Here is a 23,593-nt window from a genome sequence, read left to right on the forward strand (position 1 = left end):
TCAATGAACACAACAATTACAGAGTTTGCTTGTGCATATCCTGGAGCCCATGAACAAACACCACAAAGGGAAGCTAGGTTAAAACACCCTCCTGCCCTGAGTAAAAAAGCTGTGCATCCATTTCTGTTCAATGGCCAGATGGCAAATGATAAAAGAGAAGCCTTCCAGTAAAAAAAAAAAAAAAAAATTAGCTTATCAACATCCAAAAGAAAACAAATATACCTCAAAGTAAATGTACCCCCCCCCCCAAAAAAAAAAAAAAAAGGAAAGCCTTGCAACGAAATAGACAGAATAAAAAAAAAAGCAATGGATGGGCCAACAGCTACAAGTAACCACTGACCTCAAATCAACCACAAAATACAATTAAAGAAAAAAAAAATCCTCTAATAATAACCACAAAAAAATAAAAAAATCAAAGTCATGAATTGCTTAAAGAGCTAGCAATTATAATTAACATACAGTTCCCTAACTAACCTTAGTCTCCACCTATGCAGTTTGACAGCTTTCCTTATGCTTTCTTCTGCCTGAGGTATCTTCAAGAACATTACCAGATAAAAAGTTTAATGTGTGTAAAAAAAACATCTCCCTCACAATCATAATTTCCTTTTGAAAGAAAGAGAATGAGAAAAAATAACGGAGGGGGGGAAGGCAGAAAAATCAGCAAGAAATTGAGAAACAGTGGCCAATGGCTGCATTAGGCCACTATTAGCTGCTTACTGCTGACTAGAGTAAAACTGTGAGAAAAATAGAGAAAACTTATTTGACCTGATTGGCATCCTGTGCGCAATCCCATAATACAACTGTTCGTCAGGACTGAAAGAGAATGTAAATAAAGATTATTAGCTAAACGTAGTTCTTTTGTCTGTTACAAATAAGAAAGGCAATAAAAAGTGTTATTGACGTAAAAGAACTTAATCAGTTTCTTATGCCAGAGATTAGGAATGATCCCAATGAGTACATCATGTGGAAGTTATTCAGGTTGTTGTGAATGGTCTCCCCGTATGACTAGGATACTATAAGTTCTATTTCTTTTTTTTCTTCAGAAATACAGTACTCTACACAGGCCATTTCTGGTAGAAGTTTGTAAAGCTCCTTACAAAATTTATCAATACTAAGGATGAGCTTCGGGTTCAGGTCGGCTATGAGTTCAACCAGAACTGAAGTCATTCACAGTTTGGAAAAATGGCAAACCAATGAATCATTCATCTTCATACCATCTAATTACCAATCATGCATTTTCTGGCTTTGTAATGCGGTAAGAGGGCTAAATAGGACCAATAATTGGGGTTTTACTATACGCCAGTGAGTTGAAGTGGGTGGGATACATATCACATAGTCTAGACCCTTCTAAAAGAAAAATAGGTTTTAGGGTTGGTGTATGGGTTTTAGTATTTTAGAGTAAAAACGTTATTAAACCCAAAACCCAAAATGTAATATATTGCAGCTTACCAATCATTAGATATGGTGGCTGTATTAGTTTAGGCTTTTTTCTCTCTGTTTTCATCTGGTTACCTGGCCAGTAACACACCTCCTGTATTATACAGACACCACTCTGGATGCAGGCTGTCCTTTTTCCCAGTGGACTGTAGGGTATAGAGCTCTCTCTGTCAGATTTCCTCCAGCCTGGAGGCAGAACTCCCTTTCTCCAAGACCCCCTCCCAGGATTCACAGCAGCACCTAAACCATCTATCTTTCAACTGACTCCCCTGCTGGCCAGATTCCTCAATATTTATGGGCTAGTTTAGCCACCCTTCCAGGCTTCCTGCCTTGGAATTGGCCAGATTCCCATAAATATTTAGATCAGTACCTCCTGGCCTTTTCCCACTAGCTTCTAAAAACTTCTCCAAGCTTTTAGAACCAGGGGGAGGTACCAGAGAACTGACCTGCAGAGCCCTTCATCCTGACCAAAAGTAAACCCTCTGATTCACACCCTGCAAATGCATTCCCTTCTTCCTCCTCTCCTGCTAACTCTGCTGTTGCCCCACAAACTGGTATGGAGGAACCATCTGAATTATTTAAGCTTAACATGAGTAATTTGATGCAGGAGGATGCTCAGGAATAGGGATGGGCTCTGTGTTCGAGGCGAACGTAAGTGGGGCGCTCGGCGGGAATTTCAACAGTGTTGCAGTGCATTGATTGCTGATGATTGGCCAAAGCATGCACCTGACCTGTATGCTTTGGCCAATCACAGCACAATGTACTGTGAGATTCATGATTGGCCAAAGGCAGAGTGCCTTTTTCCAAACATGGCTCAGGGGCTAAGTCCACGCCCCACACTATATAAGTTTTCTGATTACACGGCAGCCGTGTATATTGTGTGACAGTGGAGATTAGGCAGGTAGAGTTAGTGGATAGTGAGTTCAGTCAGTTTAGTGCAGTCAGTGTAGAGTACCTGTCACTACTTATTGTTATCATAGGGATATTTAAATTCCCTGTGATAAATATAGAAATGATGAAAAAATAAAATAAAAGGGAAGGTGTCAAAATTAAATAAAAAAGCAAGAAAAAAAATTAATAATAAAAAAATAAATAAATAATTCAAGCACCCTGTCTCCCCACGTTTGCGCTTAATAGGTATCGCCGTGAACGTCAGATGGAGGGCAGTAATTCTTGCAGTAGACCTCCTCTGTAAACCAAAAGCGGCAACCTGTAATGGCTTTTAAATATGTATGTAGTTTGTTGTTGCTGCACAGGGGTGCGCATTTTTACATCATGTCGTGTTTGGTATCTATATGCTGGAGCTGTCTGTGAGAATCATGAAGCATGAGTTATAAAGTTATTCCCATGTTGTCCACAAAGTTGTTTAAAAAGGATGACCCTCTTCTTTTTTTTTTTTTTTTTTAAAGCATTGGTACACGTCCCCATGGCAGTGCAGATTTGCCACAATGATTTTAAAAGGGTTTAGAATAAAGTTCACAATTTATGGATATTTCGTTGAGTTGGATGAAGGTATTGTGACATTCAATTATCCATAAACAATATTATACAAGGGTTTAAAAAGCCAGTTATGTTACTGTAAGTATATTAACAGATTGCCAAGTAAAAGAGAACTATGATGTTGCTGATTGTTTTATGATAAATATGCAAAGCAAAAACTTGTGTTTCATTGGGATTATGTACAATATTTTAGAATATGAATCAATCAAAAACGATGTTTCTTTACTCTATTTCCTACTAATATGCAATAATAAGTTCTTAAAACATAACATATAGGCACTAAAACCATAAAACAACCCTTCCCCCCCCCCCCCGCAAAAAAAAAAATTAAAACAAAATAAATGAGAATGCCAAACTACAATAGAAAATACATGGCAGGACAGTCTTACAGCAATTTTTTTTTTTACTATGGATGGGACAGCAACTAAAGGTGACTGATGACCTCAAATCAACCCTAAATTGCAATTAAAGACAAACTCCTAAAAAATAACAACGAAAAAAGCAAAAATATTTATTGCCCAAAGAGCTAGCAATCAGAATTTCCTTACTGACCCTTATACCACCCTAGTCAGCTTTCCCTACTCAATCACTACAGTAGCCTCCAATACTCTGACACTATGGATGCTCTGCACCCATAAACCCCCTTGTTGTCCCTTCTAATCTCAGTGACCCTAGTTTAAATGACATGAAGTGCATTATGGTTAGCCAAAAAAGATTTCCAGGTGAATCTGCATTTAAATTTGGTGGCAAATCTCGAAGCCTTAGGAGTTGCCTCAATCCCATGGTAGCTACACACCCAAACCTCATCTCTGTCATTAGAAGGAACATTATATGAGAATCATGCTTTTTCTGCTGCTAGGGACAGTTTGGAGAAATCAGGATTACATTTATAGATGCTTATGATGGGTTTTGCTTTCTTAGGCCCTGCTTATAAAAACAAATAGCACCAAAACTGCTGATTTTTATCTCCCATTTACAAGAAAAAAATGATAAAACATGAAGTTACTTGCAAAATAACATGTTGAGCATGTCATAATTTTTTGTCTGAATAGCTGTTTCCGCTATTTAAAGAATGTAATCAAGATGCTTGCTCCAGGTTTTGGTTTGTAAACCATGATGTCATTATGGCAGAACAAAACTAAGATTTTGTGTAAGGAAATCAAACTTCAAAATGCTACATTACTCTAGTCTGAACTTTTTTATATTGTGTTTTATTATTGGATTATAAAATCCAAGGCTGTGACTTTTCACATAAGTAGGCTTTCATTTCTAGTATTACATGAAGGAGCTGGAACCAATAAAGGAGACAGCTTAGAGCTGACCTGTGCTTAAACTATGACCATGAAAGTATTAACATATCATAAAGTAGCACTTTAAAACATGCTTGCATTTACATCTGCAGCTGCAGGTATTGTGGATAAATGTATCTTTATCTTCAAAGTTCACAACAGGGGCACTGAAATCACCTTGATGGTGGCAGTCTCGGATCTTGCCACTGCTATGCTATGTGAATGTGATGACTGCACACTCAATCTCATCCTGTGCAGTGTTTTCCCAGCTTGCCAGTAGTGATGTCGCGAACCTAAAATTCGCCGTTCGCGAATGGCGAACGCGAACATCGGCAAATGTTCGCGAACCGGCGAACCGGGCGAACCGCCATAGACTTCAATAGGCAGGCGAATTTTAAAACACACAGGGACTCTTTCTGGCCACAATAGTGATGGAAAAGTTGTTTCAAGGGGACTAACACCTGGACTGTGGCATGCCGGAGAGGGATCACGCAAAAAAAAGTTCTTAAAAATTATAATTTTTTGATAGAGAGCCAATTATTGGAAAAATTAAAAAAAAAAATAAAAATAAAAAATTTCTTTGGATTTAGCATCTGGGGGGTCTAAAAAGTGTACCTGTGAAGTTTCAGCTCTGTAGCATGTCCAGAACCCCTAAAAAACAGCATTTGTCTTATATTTTCAGGAATATGGCTTCTCTGCGGCTGGCTTTTTCTCTTGCAGGCATTTATCGGGCATTTTTTTAGGCAGGCATGTCATTTTTTGTATTTAGTGTCTGGGGGGTCTAAAAAGTGTACCTGTCAAGTTTCAGCTCTGTAGCATGTCCAGAACCCCTAAAAAACAGCATTTTTCTTATATTTTCAGGAATACGGCTTCTCTGCGGCTGGCTTTTTCTCTTGCAGGCATTTAGCGGGCATTTTTTTAGGCAGGCATGTCATTTTTTGTATTTAGTGTCTGGGGGGTCTAAAAAGTGTACCTGTCAAGTTTCAGCTCTTTAGCATGTCCAGAACCCCTAAAAAACAGCATTTTTCTTATATTTTCAGGAATATGGCTTCTCTGCGGCTGGCTTTTTCTCTTGCAGGCATTTAGCGGGCATTTTTTTAGGCAGGCATGTCATTTTTTGTATTTAGTGTCTGGGGGGTCTAAAAAGTGTACCTGTCAAGTTTCAGCTCTGTAGCATGTCCAGAACCCCTAAAAAACAGCATTTTTATTATATTTTCAGTAATACGGCTTCTCTGCGGCTGGCTTTTTCTCTTGCAGGCATTTATCGGGCATTTTTTTAGGCAGGCATGTCATTTTTTGTATTTAGTGTCTGGGGGGTCTAAAAAGTGTACCTGTCAAGTTTCAGCTCTGTAGCATGTCCAGAACCCCTAAAAAACAGCATTTTTATTATATTTTCAGTAATACGGCTTCTCTGCGGCTGGCTTTTTCTCTTGCAGGCATTTATCGGGCATTTTTTTAGGCAGGCATGTCATTTTTTGTATTTAGTGTCTGGGGGGGTCTAAAAAGTGTACCTGTCAAGTTTCAGCTCTGTAGCATGTCCAGAACCCCTAAAAAACAGCATTTTTCTTATATTTTCAGGAATACGGCTTCTCTGCGGCTGGCTTTTTCTCTTGCAGGCATTTAGCGGGCATTTTTTTAGGCAGGCATGTCATTTTTTGTATTTAGTGTCTGGGGGGGTCTAAAAAGTGTACCTGTCAAGTTTCAGCTCTGTAGCATGTCCAGAACCCCTAAAAAACAGCATTTATCTTATATTTTCAGGAATACGGCTTCTCTGCGGCTGGCTTTTTTTCTTGCAGGCATTTAGCGGGCATTTTTTTAGGCAGGCATGTCATTTTTTGTATTCAGTGTCTGGGGGGTCTAAAAAGTGTACCTGTCAAGTTTCAGCTCTGTAGCATGTCCAGAACCCCTAAAAAACAGCATTTTTCTTATATTTTCAGGAATACGGCTTCTCTGCGGCTGGCTTTTTCTCTTGCAGGCATATATATCAGTGGTGGGTGGGCAGTGGCACAGTACACTCTCTGTGGACCTGACAGCAAACACTGGCACCCAGGCAACTGCAATTTAAAAAATATATATATATTTTTTTACTTTGCAAGCTGCTGTGCCACTTTATATATCAGTGGTGGGTGGGCAGTGGCACAGTACACTCTCTGTGGACCTGACAGCAGTCACTGGCACCCAGGCAACTGCAATTTAAAAAATATATATATATTTTTTTACTTTGCAAGCTGCTGTGCCACTTTATATATCAGTGGTGGGTGGGCAGTGGCACAGTACACTCTCTGTGGACCTGACAGCAGTCACTGGCACCCAGGCAACTGCAATTTAAAAAAATATATATTTTTTTTTACTTTGCAAGCTGCTGTGCCACCTTATATATCAGTGGTGGGTGGGCAGTGGCACAGTACACTCTCTGTGGACCTGACAGCAGTCACTGGCACCCAGGCAACTGCAATTTTAAAAAATATATATTTTATTTTACTTTGCAAGCTGCTGTGCCACCTTATATATCAGTGGTGGGTGGGCAGTGGCACAGTACACTCTCTGTGGACCTGACAGCAGTCACTGGCACCCAGGCAACTGCAATTTTAAAAAAATATATTTTATTTTACTTTGCAAGCTGCTGTGCCACCTTATATATCAGTGGTGGGTGGGCAGTGGCACAGTACACTCTCTGTGGACCTGACAGCAGCCACTGGCACCCAGGCAACTGCAATTAAAAAATATATATATTTTTTTTTACTTTGCAAGCTGCTGTGCCACCTTATATATCAGTGGTGGGTGGGCACACAGTGGCACTGCAGTGGGCACAGTACACTCTGTGGACCTGACAGTAACTGGCAGCCCAGGCAACTGCAATAATAAAAAATATTTTTTTTTTTCAATTTATTGCAACAAGATGCTGTGCCACCGTATATATATCAGTGGTGGGCAGTGCACTGCAGTGGGTACAGTGCACTCTGTGGACCTGACACAGCACTCACTGCAATTATGACAGAGGAAAAAAAAAATATTTTTTAAAATGCAAGGTACTGTGCCTGTGCCACCCGAAATGAGTGTGGTGTGCACACAGTACAGTCTGTGGTGGGTCTGTGGCCTCTCACACACAGCGGGCAGGCAACTGCAGTGTACAATAGATATATATAGATATATATATATAAGGAAAAAACTCTATTACCTTACCAGCCCTTAAAAGGGCTTTTGGGGACACTATATATATATATATATATGTATATATATAAATAAAAAAAATCCTCAATTACCAGCCCTTAAAAGGGCTTTTGGGGACACTAGATAGATATAGATATATATATATATATATATATAAGAAGAAACAACTCAATTACCAGCCCTTAAAAGGGCTTTTGGGGACGCTAGGTATATATATATATATATATATATATATATAAAAAAAAAAAAACACAAATACCAGCCCTTAGAAGGGCTTTTTGGGGTGCTGATATTACAGCAGTAGTGGACCAAGAACGCTGCAAGACCAGGAACACTGACTAACTGTCCCTAGCTTAACAGCAGCAGCAGCAGCAGCAGCAGCAGCAGCAGCTCTCTCCCTACTCTCACTACACACACTGCTTCAGAATGATCTAAGATGGATGCTGCCCTTGCTTATTTATAGGAGGTGGGAGGGTGTGGGAGGGAGGTATGCTGATTGGCTGGAAATGTGTCTGCTGACTGTAAAGTTCAGGGTCAAAGTTTGCCTCAATGATGTCTTATGGGGGGCGGACCGAACATCGCATATGTTCGCCGGCAGCGGCGAACGCGAACATGCTAAGTTCGCCGGGAACTGTTCGCCGGCGAACAGTTCTATACATCTCTACTTGCCAGACAACAACTTAAGAACTAGGGTTGAATAACTTCGCAGTTAACCTTTTTTTTTTTTTTTTTACACAGTAGTTGCCACCACATGTTTTAATAAAACATGCAGAATTTAGAGCATTTGCTGTTGCAACTGTGAACCTGAAGAAATGTCTGTGACACTTGCTGCCATGCACGGACAGAAATGTACAGAGAGTAGAATATGGTAGCTTTCTTTAAAGAATCAATGTTTTTTTAATTTCTGGTTAGAGCATTTAGAGATGCAGCTTAATATATTGTTTTACGTATTAAAAATAAGAAAAAGACAGGAAAATACTTACAGAAAATAAATATCATATAACAAACAACAAAAACAGCTAAATAATGGGGTTTAAAATGAAAAGTAATTAAAATTTGCCTGGTCTTTGTTTTTGTCAGATTCTAATTCTTTCAGAGTCACTGGCCCTTATAAATGACTTAGCATTAGTGTTGAGCGAACACGGACTGTATTATTCGTGTTCGTACCGAATAATTGCATTTTTGTTACCCGAAAACTTTACTGTGTGTTCGGGTTTAAAATCCGTGTTCGGTCATTTTATTTCCTGTTTTGTATGTAATGGAGCGCTTTTAATGGCGGGCTTTCAACAGCCAATCAACAAGCGTTTAACTGGTGTGCCTTAAGCCATCCCAGCCATGCCTATTAATGTATTAGTAGCTGTGATTGGCCATCTGAAGCATGTGACCATGTCTTTATAAGTTCGAGAGCCCCAGCGCGCTTCATCATTCTGCTGTAGTTTAGGGAGAGAGCACACATCATACGTGCTGGCTGCTGATTAGGGACAGACAGTGAAATATTTTGTATTGTGTCCGAAAAGAATGCAGGGACAGGTCGGAGTGTAGGCAGGGAAAGTTATTTGAGCATATTAGGGACAGGCTGGAGCGATTAGGCAGGGACAGTCTACATCAATTTTGCTGTGTGGGGGGTGGTGCAGTGAACGATCTTTTTGCCCTCACTTGAGCCCACTGAGGAGGAGGAGGGAGAAAGAAATCAATTTTTATCAGTCAGTTGTGTGCAGCGTTCATCAGCTATATTTTACTACAAGTTAAAGGGGATTTTTTCCCCCCCCCTTCATAGCCTGCTTGCTGCTGACTCTCTCTAAGCTGACCGTGACATAAGACACTGCTGTGTTGTTCACATGTGCTATTGAGTGATTTTCAATTTTATACACTTTTTTCTATTCCGCTATTCAATATACACCCTTTTAGGTTAAAAAAAAAATAAATTGTGGCATAGTCTGTACTAATCTATTTAAAAATTAGAAACTTAAAGGGGAATTTTCTTTTTTTTCCCCTTCATAAAACATAAGACACTGCTGTGTTCACATGTGCTATTGAAAAATCACCAATTTTATATCATATTTTCTATTCCGCTATTCAATCTACACCCTTTGGAGTGAAAAGAATTAAATAGTCTGTTTCGGTACGTGTGAGATACACCTTCCAAATTTTTGGGGCGCATCTTCCACCGGCGAGGATTGCAGGGTGCTTCAGTTTGCCTCCTGCCTGTTCCCAACTCCTCCTACTCCTCATCCTGCCTTTAGGGTACAAAAAATAGTAATCGGGGCCTAGTCTGGGTCTGTACGTGTGAGATAGATACACCTTTTGATATCATATTTTCTATTCCGCTATTCAATCTACACCTTTTGGGGTAAAAATAATTAAATTGCGGCATAGTCTGTATCGGTACGTGTAAGATACACCTTTCCAATTTTTGGGGCGCATCTTCCACCGCCGAGGATTGCAGGGTGCTTCAGTTTGCCTCCTGTTCCGAACTCCACCTACTCCTCATCCTGCCTTTAGGGTACAAAAAATAGTAATCGGGGCCTAGTCTGGGTCTGTACGTGTGAGATAGATACACCTTTTGATATCATATTTTCTATTCCGCTATTCAATCTACACCCTTTGGGGTAAAAGGAATTAAATTGCGGCATAGTCTGTATCAGTACGTGTGAGATACACCTTTCCAATTTTTGGGGCGCATCTTCCACCGCCGAGGATTGCAGGGTGCTTCAGTTTGCCTCCTGTTCCGAACTCCTCCTACTCCTCATCCTCATCCTGCCTTTAGGCTACAAAAAATTGTAATTGGGGCCTAGTCTGTGTTTGTACGTGTGAGATACACTGTTTTATAAAAATTTTTCGATTCCGCTATTCAATATACACCCTTTTGGAGTGTAAAAAATTTAATTACAGCATAGTCTGTATCGGTACATGTGAGATACACCTTTTTAAATTTGTTTGGCGCATCTCCTTCCACCGCCGAGGATTGCAGGGCGCTTCAGTTTGCCTCCTGTTCCGAACTCCTCCTACTCCTCGTCCTCATCCTCATCCTCATCCTCCCTTTAGGGTACAAAAAATTGTAATCGGGGCCGAGTCTGTGTTTGTACGTGTGACAAACACCATTTTAAATTTTTTTTCCTATTCCGCTATTCAATATACACCCTTTTGGAGTGTAAAAAATTAAATTACGGCATAGTCTGTATCGGTGCGTGTGAGATACACCTTTTAAATTTGTTTGGCGCATCTCCTTCCACCGCCAAGGATTGCAGGGCGCTTCAGTTTGCCTCCTGTTCCGAACTCCTCCTACTCCTCTTCCTCATCCTCCCTTTAGGGTACAAAAAATTGTAATCGGGGCCTAGTCTGTGTTTGTACGTGTGAGATAAACCGTTTTATATCCTTTTTTCTATTCCGCTATTCAATATACACCCTTTTGGGGTGAAAAAAATTAAATTTGCGGCATACTTTGCATATTTGACTGTGAGATACACCCGTTGTATTTGTATACTGTTTTTCTATTCCGCTATTTAATAAACACCCTTTTGGGGTAAAAAAAATTAAATTGCGGCATAGTTTGCATATTTGACTGTGAGATACACCCGTGCGATACTGTTGTTGTTTTGTTCCGCTATTCAATAAACACCTTTCTAGGGCAAGATCATAAATTACAGAAATATGAGGAGACCGTCAAATAGGGGCCGTGGCCTGGGTCGTGGTGCTGCTGGTAGAGCTCCTGTTGCAAGGAGAGGACGTGGTCGATCTGTGCCAGCTACACGCACAAGTGAAACACCTTCCTCAAGTGTGAGTAGGCGACAGAACCTGCAGCAGTATTTGGTAGGGCATCATGCGCCTCTAGAAGTGATGAGGCCAGAACAAGTAGAGGCGATAGTAGATTGGTTTGCTGCTGACAGTGCCTCCAGTTCCTTCACATTGTCTCCCACCCAGTCTACTGCAGAAAGGTCAGAGTTGGCACCTGCAGCCGATGTCCAACCGTCTTTCACCTCACCCCCTTGCAAATCAGGCAAGCAGTCTGAGCCCCAAGTCATGCAGCAGTCTCTTCTTCTTTTTGATGACTCTGTCAGCAGGGTTTCCCAGGGCCATCCACCTAGCCCTGCCCCAGAAGTGGAAGAGATTGAGTGCAGCGATGCCCAACCATTTATTTCTCAAGATGAGTACATGGAAGGACCATCGCAGCACGTCTCCGATGATGACGAAACGCAGGTGCCAACTGCTGCGGCACTCAGAATTGTGGAGACCGACAAGGAGAGCAGGGGTGAAGACTGGGTGGAAGATGATGTGGAGGACGATGAGGTCCTGGAGCCCACATGGAATGAAGGTCATGCAGGTGACCTGAGTAGTTTGGAGGAAGAGGCGGTGGTCGCACAGAGCCACCAGCACAGCAGAAGAGGGAGCAGGGTGTAGAAGCGGAGCGGCCGTGCCCTAGACACTACGCCTGCTACTGCCCAACGCAGCAAGGGACCGAGCGCACCAAAGCCAGCTCAAAGGAGTTCTCTAGCGTGGAAGTTCTTCAGAAAATGTGCTGATGACAGGACACAAGTAGTTTGCACCCTGTAAAATCAGAGCCTGAAGCGAGGCATAAACCTTCTCAACCTGAGCACAACCTGCATGATCAGGCATCTAAGTGCAAAGCACGAGCTGCAGTGGAGTAGACACCTTCAAAACCAAGAAAGGTCTCTGGCTCCTCCTGCTTCCTCTTCTGCTGCAGTCTCTGCCTCTTCATCCACCTCTGTTGTGATACCGGCACCTGCCACCCCGCAAACAGACGATCTGTCAGCAACACCACCACCTGGGTCACCAACCATCTCCAAAATGTCCCATGGAAGCGTTCAGCTTTCCATCTCCCAAACACTTCAGAGGAAGAGGAAGTACCCCCCTACCCACCCGCGATCCCTGGCCCTGAATGCCAGCATTTCAAAATTCTTGGCCTTTGAAATGCTGTCATTCCGTCTGGTGGAAACGCACAGTTTTAAAAGCCTTATGTCGGTGGCTGTCCCACAGTACGTCGTGCCCAGCCGCCACTACTTTTCCAGGCAAGCCATCCCTTCCCTGCACAACCAAGTGGGGGAAAAAATCAGGTGTGCACTGTGCAATGCCATCTGTGCCAAGGTCCACCTAACTACCGATACGTGGACCAGTAAGCACGGTCAGGGGCGTTATATCTCCCTAACAGCACACTGGGTAAATGCAGTGGCGGATGGGCCTGAGGCGGATAGCAATTTGGCGCATGTCCTTCCACCACCGAAGATTGCAGGGCGCTTCAGTTTGCCTCCTGTTCCTAACTCCTCCTACTCCGCTTCCTCATCCTCTACCGCCTCCACATCCGGTCAGTGTAACACCTTCACCACCAACTTCAGCACAGCCAGGGGTAAACGACAGCAGGCAGTTTTAAAACGTGCCTGTTTGGGGGAAAAACCACACACCGCGCAGGAGTTGTGGAGGAGCATGGAACAGCAGACAAATGAGTGGTTGCTGCCAGCGAGCCTCAAGCCCGGCCTGGTGGTGTGCGATCACGGGCGATATCTCATAGCAGCTCTGGGCCTAGCCGGTTTGACGCAACATCCCTTGCCTGGCGCATGTGCTGAATTTGGTGGTGCAGAGGTTCCTTAAACATTGCCCCGATATGTCAGAGCTTCTGCAGAAAGTGCGGGCCGTCTGTGCGCACTTTCGGCGTTCTCACCCTGCTGCTGCTTGCCTGTCAGCGCTGCAGCGTAACTTCGGCCTTCCCACTCACCGCCTCATATGTGACGTGCCCACAAGGTGGAACTCCACCTTGCACATGCTGCAAAGACTGTGCGAGCAGCAGCAGGCCATAGTGGAGTTTCAGCTGCAGCACGCACGCGTTCACCACCAATAACTGGGCCTCCATGCGAGACCTGTGTGCCTTGTTGCGCTGTTTTGAGTACTCCACCAACATGGCCAGTGCCGATGACGCCGTTGTCAGCTTAACTATCCCACTTCTATGCCTCCTTCAAAAAACGATTCGGGCGATGATGGAAGAGGATGTGGCACAGGATGAGGAGGAGGAGGAAGAGGAGGAGGATGAAGAGGTAACATTTCCAAGGCTTTCAGGGCAGTCATTCGCAAGTGGTTCCGAGGGTGGGTTCCTGCACCCACAAACGCCAGGGACACAATTGTCCAGCAGGGGCACAGTTTTGGAGGATGAGGAGGAGGAGATGGAGGAGGAGATGGAACCATGTTCACAGCAGGGTGGCACCCAGGCCAGCTCATGGTCATCACTGGTGCGTGGCTGGGGGGATACAGAGGACATGCTGCAGTGTCTCCACAACGACCGCCGAGTTGCCCACATTCTAACTTGTGCTGATTACTGGGTGGCCACGCTGCTGGATCCCCGTTACAAGGACAACGTACCGTCCTTAATTCACTCACTGGAGCGTGATCGCAAGATGCGCGAGTACAAGCGCACGCTGGTAGACGCGATGCTGCTGGCATTCCCACCTGACAGCGGGGCCACAGTGGAAGCACAAGGCCGAGGAGGAGGAGGAAGAGGTCGCCAACGCAACCAGGGCACCGCCAGCACCTCAGAAGGCAGGGTTAGCATAGCCGAAATGTGGAAATGCTTTGTCAGCACGCCACAACAAACAGCAGCACCAGCAGCTCATATGGAACGTCTTAGCAGGAGGCAGCATTTCACCAACATGGTGGAGCAGTATGTGTGCACAGGCCTACGGGTCTGCCCCCTTCAACTTCTGGGTCTCCATATTGGGCACATGGCCTGAGCTTGCCCTTTACGCCTTGGAGGTGCTGGCGTGCCCTGCAGCCAGTGTATTATCTGAACGTGTATTTAGCACGGCTGGGGGCGTGTAACGCTCATGCGTTTTTGTTAGTGGATGGATTTGCAGCTGCAGAATTGTCACACTCAGTAGTCGTGTAGAGATTCTGTTGAACAAACATATCCAACTCTCAGGACTTCATCACTGTGCACAGCCTGTTTATGCAATATACATACACTCAATCTGATGTTAATGGAGGGATAGAATATGTGAGAGTATATAGGTGAGAGACAGGCTATAGTATGGTGAGCACCTAGGAGTAGTATTAGGAGAGTGTTTAGGTGATGGTAGTAAGCAGATAGGTTCTAATGTCAAGTATAGTGCAGATGGTAGGGGACAGCAGATGGAGTATACAAGACAGAGTAACCTAGTGCAAGGATAGTTGATGGTAGTCCCAAGAGCTAACAATCTATGCAGATGATAGGAAATAGCTTAGATAGAGATAGTCCTGGTATATGCAGTAGATGACAGTAGAAGTGCAGGTTAGTAAGGAATCCCCTGTGGGGTACTTATCACTAGATAGGTAGTAGTAACAAAGTTCAGTAGTGAGAGGTGATCCAGTAGCGAGATACGGATCGGCAGCGAGGTTCCGGTTCAGTTCAGGCAAAGGGAATAGCCAGCAGCTCCAGCTTCACAAGAGAAGGTGCGGTGAACATGCGGTTTGAACGAGCAATGAGTGAGAGAAAGCCGGCGATTGAAATAGCCGCTCATAGCGGCGCTCGGCGATGATGTCATTGCCCTTAAAGGTGTATGCGTCCCATTTGAATAGCAAGATGGGACGCAATATTAAGAGAGAAATGTGGAAATAAGGGTACCAGAGGTACCAGAACATTACAGTACCCCCCCCTTAAGGCCGGCTCCGGAAGGCCTCTAGAACTGGTTTTTCCGGGTATTTCGAGTGGAAATTGCGAATCAGTCTAGGGGCATGTATATCGGAGGTATCCAGCCAGGTGTCATCTTGGGGCCCATAATTCTTCCATCGTACTAGATATTGGAGTCTTCTTCTATGGATACGGGAATCCAGAGTCTCCTTTATCTCAAATTCTTCTCCACCTTCAACTTGTACAGGAGGTGGAGGTGATATGGTAGGCCTTATTCCTTGGTTAGGAACATGGGGCTTTAGTAGCGACACATGGAAGATGGGATGTATCTTGAGGTCTGTTGGTAATGTGAGTTGTACTGCAGCTTTTCCAATAAGCTTCTTTATTGGGAAAGGTCCCAAGAATAGAGGTCCAAGTTTTTTACTAGGGATCTTTAATCTCAGATTTTTTGTAGAATGCCAGACAAGATCCCTAATGGCATATTGGGGAGAGGGTTTCCTACGGAGGTCGTAGTACCTCTTTTGTTGGCTATGAGCATGTGAGATGGTATTGTTGAGTAATCCCAGGGAATCCTTTATCTGGGCAAGATAATCAGATGCCACTGGATTACTTGATGGCAAAATACGTGGTGGAAGGAGTGTGGGATGTAACCTATAATTTAAGTAGAATGGACTTTGTTTAGTAGTGCTGTGGGTCGCGTTGTTATAGGCGAATTCCGCCAGCGGGAGGAGATCCACCCAATCGTCCTGTAGATATGAAGTATAGCAACGTACATATTGCTCAATGCACTGGTTAACTCTCTCTGTCTGTCCGTTGGGCTGAGGGTGGTAAGGAGAAGTAAGTTTACGCTCTATTCCTAGTATCTGACATAGAGCTAGCCAAAACTTTGAGATGAATTGTGAACCACGGTCAGACAGCAGTGTTTTTGGAATACCATGTAACTTAAAGACATGTTTCACAAGTAATTCCGCTGTTTGTTTGGATGAAGGTAGTCTTCGGATAGGAGTGAAATGTGCCATCTTGGTCAGATGGTCCACTGACACTAAGATGGTGTTGAATCCTTTGGAAGGTGGTAGTTCCACTATGAAGTCTAAGGATACCACTTCCCACGGAACCTGGGGTATTGGTAAACTACAAAGTAGACCCGATGGTTTCGTATTGTCAATTTTAGACCTTGCACAGATATCGCAAGATGAAACTAACTTTTTTACGGTTGTCTTCATGTCTGGCCACCAAAACTGCCTAGTAAGTAGATTGAAAGTTTTAGTCATACCCATATGTCCTGCCATAGGTACATCATGCGACAATTCCAAGATCTTGGTTCGCATAGTAGGGGGTATGTATAATTTATGGTTGTAGTAAAGGAAGCCTTCTGCGTCAGCATTTAGTTGTGGTGGAGGTGAATCCAGTCCTATGCTGTGCAAAATCTCCTCCTTCAGGGAACGAACGACGCCGACAATACGTTCATGTGGTATTATAGGAACTGAGGGAACCTCGGTGCAATCATTCTCGGCTAATCGTGAAAGCGCATCCGCTTTTTTATTTTTGTCTGCAGGTGTGTAGGTTACTAAAAAATTAAATCTCAAAAAGAATAACGACCACCGTACCTGCCGGTGTGAAAGAGTTTTATTAATCTGAAGGTATTGAAGGTTTTTGTGATCAGTATATATAAGGATTGGCAATTGAGTACCCTCAAGTAGATTTTGCCAATTCTCTAGTTTTATGGCTAGCAACTCTTTCTCACCTACTGGGTAATTCACCTCGGGGCTGCTTAATGACTTTGAGAAGAAAGCAACTGGGTGAAGAGGTGAGGTGTTTGTTGGTCGTTGTGAGAGAACTGCTCCTACTGCCATATTCAAAAAGAGGTACCTGTGTTGGGTGCTATTGGTGGTGCCACATCCCTATAACAATTCAAGAAAAAGTTTCCCCTATTGGTGGGACTTTTTAGGCACTCACATGTACACAAAATGTTATAAAAAGTATAAATTTTATTGAAAAATTACAATTTCATGGATATGCATAAAAAGCAAGTAAAGTAAGATACATCACATGTGCATTTGGGAAGTGACCACACAAGAACAGGGTGAAGGCTCAAAACCCGACTAGTTTCGGAGCTAAACAATTACTCCTTCTTCAGGGGGGAGATGAGACCCTGGGTGGTGGTCTGTAGATAATTAATTAGGTAGACATCAGTCAAATATAACAATAATGCAGTCATGTATACATTACAATAATTAGTAGAACAAGAAATTTCCTCAAAATAAAGAAGAATTGTGACTTACATTCTATGCAGTGATGAATGGCACTATAAACCTGCCGGGATGTATTAAAATCAGATGCTGTCTATGCTCCACCGAACCTACACTCTGGCTGAATCACAACATGAAAATGGGGTACTCAGACCTCATACACATTTCTTGTGAAGGAAACGAGTATGCCAATTTCTCGTGGGTGGCTCTCAGGAAGCACCAGGTAAGGATAGCTGGATCCCAAATTGGTGGCTGATCAGCTGGAAGGAGGAAATGTGAGATTGTAAGGAACAAGTAACTTCAAAGATCCAGTGATTGGGGTGGCTATTTCTTTAGAAAAAGAGAGTGGATAATGCATGAGAGAATAAAGAAAGGATTTAAACATTCTTACTAGAATGTACATATTATATTTGGAGGCATGAGGTTTCATATTCCTCCAAAGCTTCAAAACAAAAAAAGGGTAAAAGGAGGGTGCTGAATTTGGTGGTGCAGAGGTTCCTTAAACATTGCCCCGATATGTCAGAGCTTCTGCAGAAAGTGTGGGCCGTCTGTGCGCACTTTCGGCGTTCTCACCCTGCTGCTGCTTGCCTGTCAGCGCTGCAGCGTAACTTCGGCCTTCCCACTCACCGCCTCATATGTGACGTGCCCACAAGGTGGAACTCCACCTTGCACATGCTGCAAAGACTGTGCGAGCAGCAGCAGGCCATAGTGGAGTTTCAGCTGCAGCACGCACGCGTTCACCACCAATAACTGGGCCTCCATGCGAGACCTGTGTGCCTTGTTGCGCTGTTTTGAGTACTCCACCAACATGGCCAGTGCCGATGACGCCGTTGTCAGCTTAACTATCCCACTTCTATGCCTCCTTCAAAAAACGATTCGGGCGATGATGGAAGAGGATGTGGCACAGGATGAGGAGGAGGAGGAAGAGGAGGAGGATGAAGAGGTAACATTTCCAAGGCTTTCAGGGCAGTCATTCGCAAGTGGTTCCGAGGGTGGGTTCCTGCACCCACAAACGCCAGGGACACAATTGTCCAGCAGGGGCACAGTTTTGGAGGATGAGGAGGAGGAGATGGAGGAGGAGATGGAACCATGTTCACAGCAGGGTGGCACCCAGGCCAGCTCATGGTCATCACTGGTGCGTGGCTGGGGGGATACAGAGGACATGCTGCAGTGTCTCCACAACGACCGCCGAGTTGCCCACATTCTAACTTGTGCTGATTACTGGGTGGCCACGCTGCTGGATCCCCGTTACAAGGACAACGTACCGTCCTTAATTCACTCACTGGAGCGTGATCGCAAGATGCGCGAGTACAAGCGCACGCTGGTAGACGCGATGCTGCTGGCATTCCCACCTGACAGCGGGGCCACAGTGGAAGCACAAGGCCGAGGAGGAGGAGGAAGAGGTCGCCAACGCAACCAGGGCACCGCCAGCACCTCAGAAGGCAGGGTTAGCATAGCCGAAATGTGGAAATGCTTTGTCAGCACGCCACAACAAACAGCAGCACCAGCAGCTCATATGGAACGTCTTAGCAGGAGGCAGCATTTCACCAACATGGTGGAGCAGTATGTGTGCACAGGCCTACGGGTCTGCCCCCTTCAACTTCTGGGTCTCCATATTGGGCACATGGCCTGAGCTTGCCCTTTACGCCTTGGAGGTGCTGGCGTGCCCTGCAGCCAGTGTATTATCTGAACGTGTATTTAGCACGGCTGGGGGCGTGTAACGCTCATGCGTTTTTGTTAGTGGATGGATTTGCAGCTGCAGAATTGTCACACTCAGTAGTCGTGTAGAGATTCTGTTGAACAAACATATCCAACTCTCAGGACTTCATCACTGTGCACAGCCTGTTTATGCAATATACATACACTCAATCTGATGTTAATGGAGGGATAGAATATGTGAGAGTATATAGGTGAGAGACAGGCTATAGTATGGTGAGCACCTAGGAGTAGTATTAGGAGAGTGTTTAGGTGATGGTAGTAAGCAGATAGGTTCTAATGTCAAGTATAGTGCAGATGGTAGGGGACAGCAGATGGAGTATACAAGACAGAGTAACCTAGTGCAAGGATAGTTGATGGTAGTCCCAAGAGCTAACAATCTATGCAGATGATAGGAAATAGCTTAGATAGAGATAGTCCTGGTATATGCAGTAGATGACAGTAGAAGTGCAGGTTAGTAAGGAATCCCCTGTGGGGTACTTATCACTAGATAGGTAGTAGTAACAAAGTTCAGTAGTGAGAGGTGATCCAGTAGCGAGATACGGATCGGCAGCGAGGTTCCGGTTCAGTTCAGGCAAAGGGAATAGCCAGCAGCTCCAGCTTCACAAGAGAAGGTGCGGTGAACATGCGGTTTGAACGAGCAATGAGTGAGAGAAAGCCGGCGATTGAAATAGCCGCTCATAGCGGCGCTCGGCGATGATGTCATTGCCCTTAAAGGTGTATGCGTCCCATTTGAATAGCAAGATGGGACGCAATATTAAGAGAGAAATGTGGAAATAAGGGTACCAGAGGTACCAGAACATTACAGTACCCCCCCCTTAAGGCCGGCTCCGGAAGGCCTCTAGAACTGGTTTTTCCGGGTATTTCGAGTGGAAATTGCGAATCAGTCTAGGGGCATGTATATCGGAGGTATCCAGCCAGGTGTCATCTTGGGGCCCATAATTCTTCCATCGTACTAGATATTGGAGTCTTCTTCTATGGATACGGGAATCCAGAGTCTCCTTTATCTCAAATTCTTCTCCACCTTCAACTTGTACAGGAGGTGGAGGTGATATGGTAGGCCTTATTCCTTGGTTAGGAACATGGGGCTTTAGTAGCGACACATGGAAGATGGGATGTATCTTGAGGTCTGTTGGTAATGTGAGTTGTACTGCAGCTTTTCCAATAAGCTTCTTTATTGGGAAAGGTCCCAAGAATAGAGGTCCAAGTTTTTTACTAGGGATCTTTAATCTCAGATTTTTTGTAGAATGCCAGACAAGATCCCTAATGGCATATTGGGGAGAGGGTTTCCTACGGAGGTCGTAGTACCTCTTTTGTTGGCTATGAGCATGTGAGATGGTATTGTTGAGTAATCCCAGGGAATCCTTTATCTGGGCAAGATAATCAGATGCCACTGGATTACTTGATGGCAAAATACGTGGTGGAAGGAGTGTGGGATGTAACCTATAATTTAAGTAGAATGGACTTTGTTTAGTAGTGCTGTGGGTCGCGTTGTTATAGGCGAATTCCGCCAGCGGGAGGAGATCCACCCAATCGTCCTGTAGATATGAAGTATAGCAACGTACATATTGCTCAATGCACTGGTTAACTCTCTCTGTCTGTCCGTTGGGCTGAGGGTGGTAAGGAGAAGTAAGTTTACGCTCTATTCCTAGTATCTGACATAGAGCTAGCCAAAACTTTGAGATGAATTGTGAACCACGGTCAGACAGCAGTGTTTTTGGAATACCATGTAACTTAAAGACATGTTTCACAAGTAATTCCGCTGTTTGTTTGGATGAAGGTAGTCTTCGGATAGGAGTGAAATGTGCCATCTTGGTCAGATGGTCCACTGACACTAAGATGGTGTTGAATCCTTTGGAAGGTGGTAGTTCCACTATGAAGTCTAAGGATACCACTTCCCACGGAACCTGGGGTATTGGTAAACTACAAAGTAGACCCGATGGTTTCGTATTGTCAATTTTAGACCTTGCACAGATATCGCAAGATGAAACTAACTTTTTTACGGTTGTCTTCATGTCTGGCCACCAAAACTGCCTAGTAAGTAGATTGAAAGTTTTAGTCATACCCATATGTCCTGCCATAGGTACATCATGCGACAATTCCAAGATCTTGGTTCGCATAGTAGGGGGTATGTATAATTTATGGTTGTAGTAAAGGAAGCCTTCTGCGTCAGCATTTAGTTGTGGTGGAAGTGAATCCAGTCCTATGCTGTGCAAAATCTCCTCCTTCAGGGAACGAACGACGCCGACAATACGTTCATGTGGTATTATAGGAACTGAGGGAACCTCGGTGCAATCATTCTCGGCTAATCGTGAAAGCGCATCCGCTTTTTTATTTTTGTCTGCAGGTGTGTAGGTTACTAAAAAATTAAATCTCAAAAAGAATAACGACCACCGTACCTGCCGGTGTGAAAGAGTTTTATTAATCTGAAGGTATTGAAGGTTTTTGTGATCAGTATATATAAGGATTGGCAATTGAGTACCCTCAAGTAGATTTTGACAATTCTCTAGTTTTATGGCTAGCAACTCTTTCTCACCTACTGGGTAATTCACCTCGGGGCTGCTTAATGACTTTGAGAAGAAAGCAACTGGGTGAAGAGGTGAGGTGTTTTTTGGTCGTTGTGAGAGAACTGCTCCTACTGCCATATTCAAAAAGAGGTACCTGTGTTGGGTGCTATTGGTGGTGCCACATCCCTATAACAATTCAAGAAAAAGTTTCCCCTATTGGTGGGACTTTTTAGGCACTCACATGTACACAAAATGTTATAAAAAGTATAAATTTTATTGAAAAATTACAATTTCATGGATATGCATAAAAAGCAAGTAAAGTAAGATACATCACATGTGCATTTGGGAAGTGACCACACAAGAACAGGGTGAAGGCTCAAAACCCGACTAGTTTCGGAGCTAAACAATTACTCCTTCTTCAGGGGGGAGATGAGACCCTGGGTGGTGGTCTGTAGATAATTAATTAGGTAGACATCAGTCAAATATAACAATAATGCAGTCATGTATACATTACAATAATTAGTAGAACAAGAAATTTCCTCAAAATAAAGAAGAATTGTGACTTACATTCTATGCAGTGATGAATGGCACTATAAACCTGCCGGGATGTATTAAAATCAGATGCTGTCTATGCTCCACCGAACCTACACTCTGGCTGAATCACAACATGAAAATGGGGTACTCAGACCTCATACACATGTGTTGTGAAGGAAACGAGTATGCCAATTTCTCGTGGGTGGCTCTCAGGAAGCACCAGGTAAGGATAGCTGGATCCCAAATTGGTGGCTGATCAGCTGGAAGGAGGAAATGTGAGATTGTAAGGAACAAGTAACTTCAAAGATCCAGTGATTGGGGTGGCTATTTCTTTAGAAAAAGAGAGTGGATAATGCATGAGAGAATAAAGAAAGGATTTAAACATTCTTACTAGAATGTACATATTATATTTGGAGGCATGAGGTTTCATATTCCTCCAAAGCTTCAAAACAAAAAAAGGGTAAAAGGAGGGGTAAATTGACTTGGTCTTACAGAGCAGGTTAATCTCTATAAAACGTTCTGAAAGTTATTTGATTTATATCTCTTCATTTTAGTATAGCCAATAGTATAAGATAGTCACCTCCAAAATACAAAGATAGAAGGTAAAAAAGAGGGGTTTTCTTATAAGTGTAAAAATGGAGTATACTAGTTACCTTGTTCAGATGGTAAACGGCCTGGATCATGCCAGACAAACAACCCTCGGTGTTCACAGCAAGCGAGCAATTGGCTCACTGCTATGATTCGGGGGTTTAAATGTGAAGTCAGATTGACTTCACAGCTGTGTTTACTTAACTGAATTGGTTTGCGTTCTCCTTCCATTGATTGCCTGGTGGGGTCCCTGGTGTGGGGGGGCCGGGCGCTCTCCCCATCCACTGCTTGGCTGTCGGGCATGGCGGAAGTGCGGTCGGCTCCTGCGCACCACCGGCACGTCACATGACCCGCTCGCGTGGAACGCAGGCGGGGCATAGTGTGAGCCATCGTCTGGACGTCTCGCAATTCGCGAGATTGGTGCAGAGCCGAGGACTCATGTTGCGGCTCGCCACTAGGTGGCGGCCGCTTACCGTGCCGGGCTATTTACCTGGAGCGAGCTGGATGGCCATACATTTACCCATTGTTTCATCTGGCTGTGGGCAAAGAGAAATTTAAATGAGGTGTATGTAAATTATGAGGTTCTTTCTCTGTTTTTTTGACAAAGTATCATTCAACAAAAAAAAGGAGGAATGGAGCAAAAAGAAAAAAATGTATGGGGATAAAATCCAAAAAGGATTTTCTAAGTAAACGCCCCCTTGTGGCTCATTGCGAGATCATTTAACCTTTAATCTATGTCAATTTGCTTGCCAGGGGAAGAAAGGCATTTCCTATAGCCTAGAGGTGGTTCAGGGAGACATATAGGCATCTGCTGGGAGATTGGGAACAAAAGAAAAGAAAAGGAAAAAAAGAAAGAAAAAGGGGATGAAGGAATCAGAGCCTGCCTGCATGTATCATATATATATATATATCTGTGGTCTTGAATGTTAATATGACATTGTTGCAGACCTCTACTGTTAACGATCTGCAAAAGCAAATTATTTTTTTAATTAG

This window comes from Pelophylax lessonae (assembly GCF_965119305.1).
Source record: "Pelophylax lessonae genome assembly, chromosome: 3".
Lineage (NCBI taxonomy): Eukaryota > Metazoa > Chordata > Amphibia > Anura > Ranidae > Pelophylax > Pelophylax lessonae.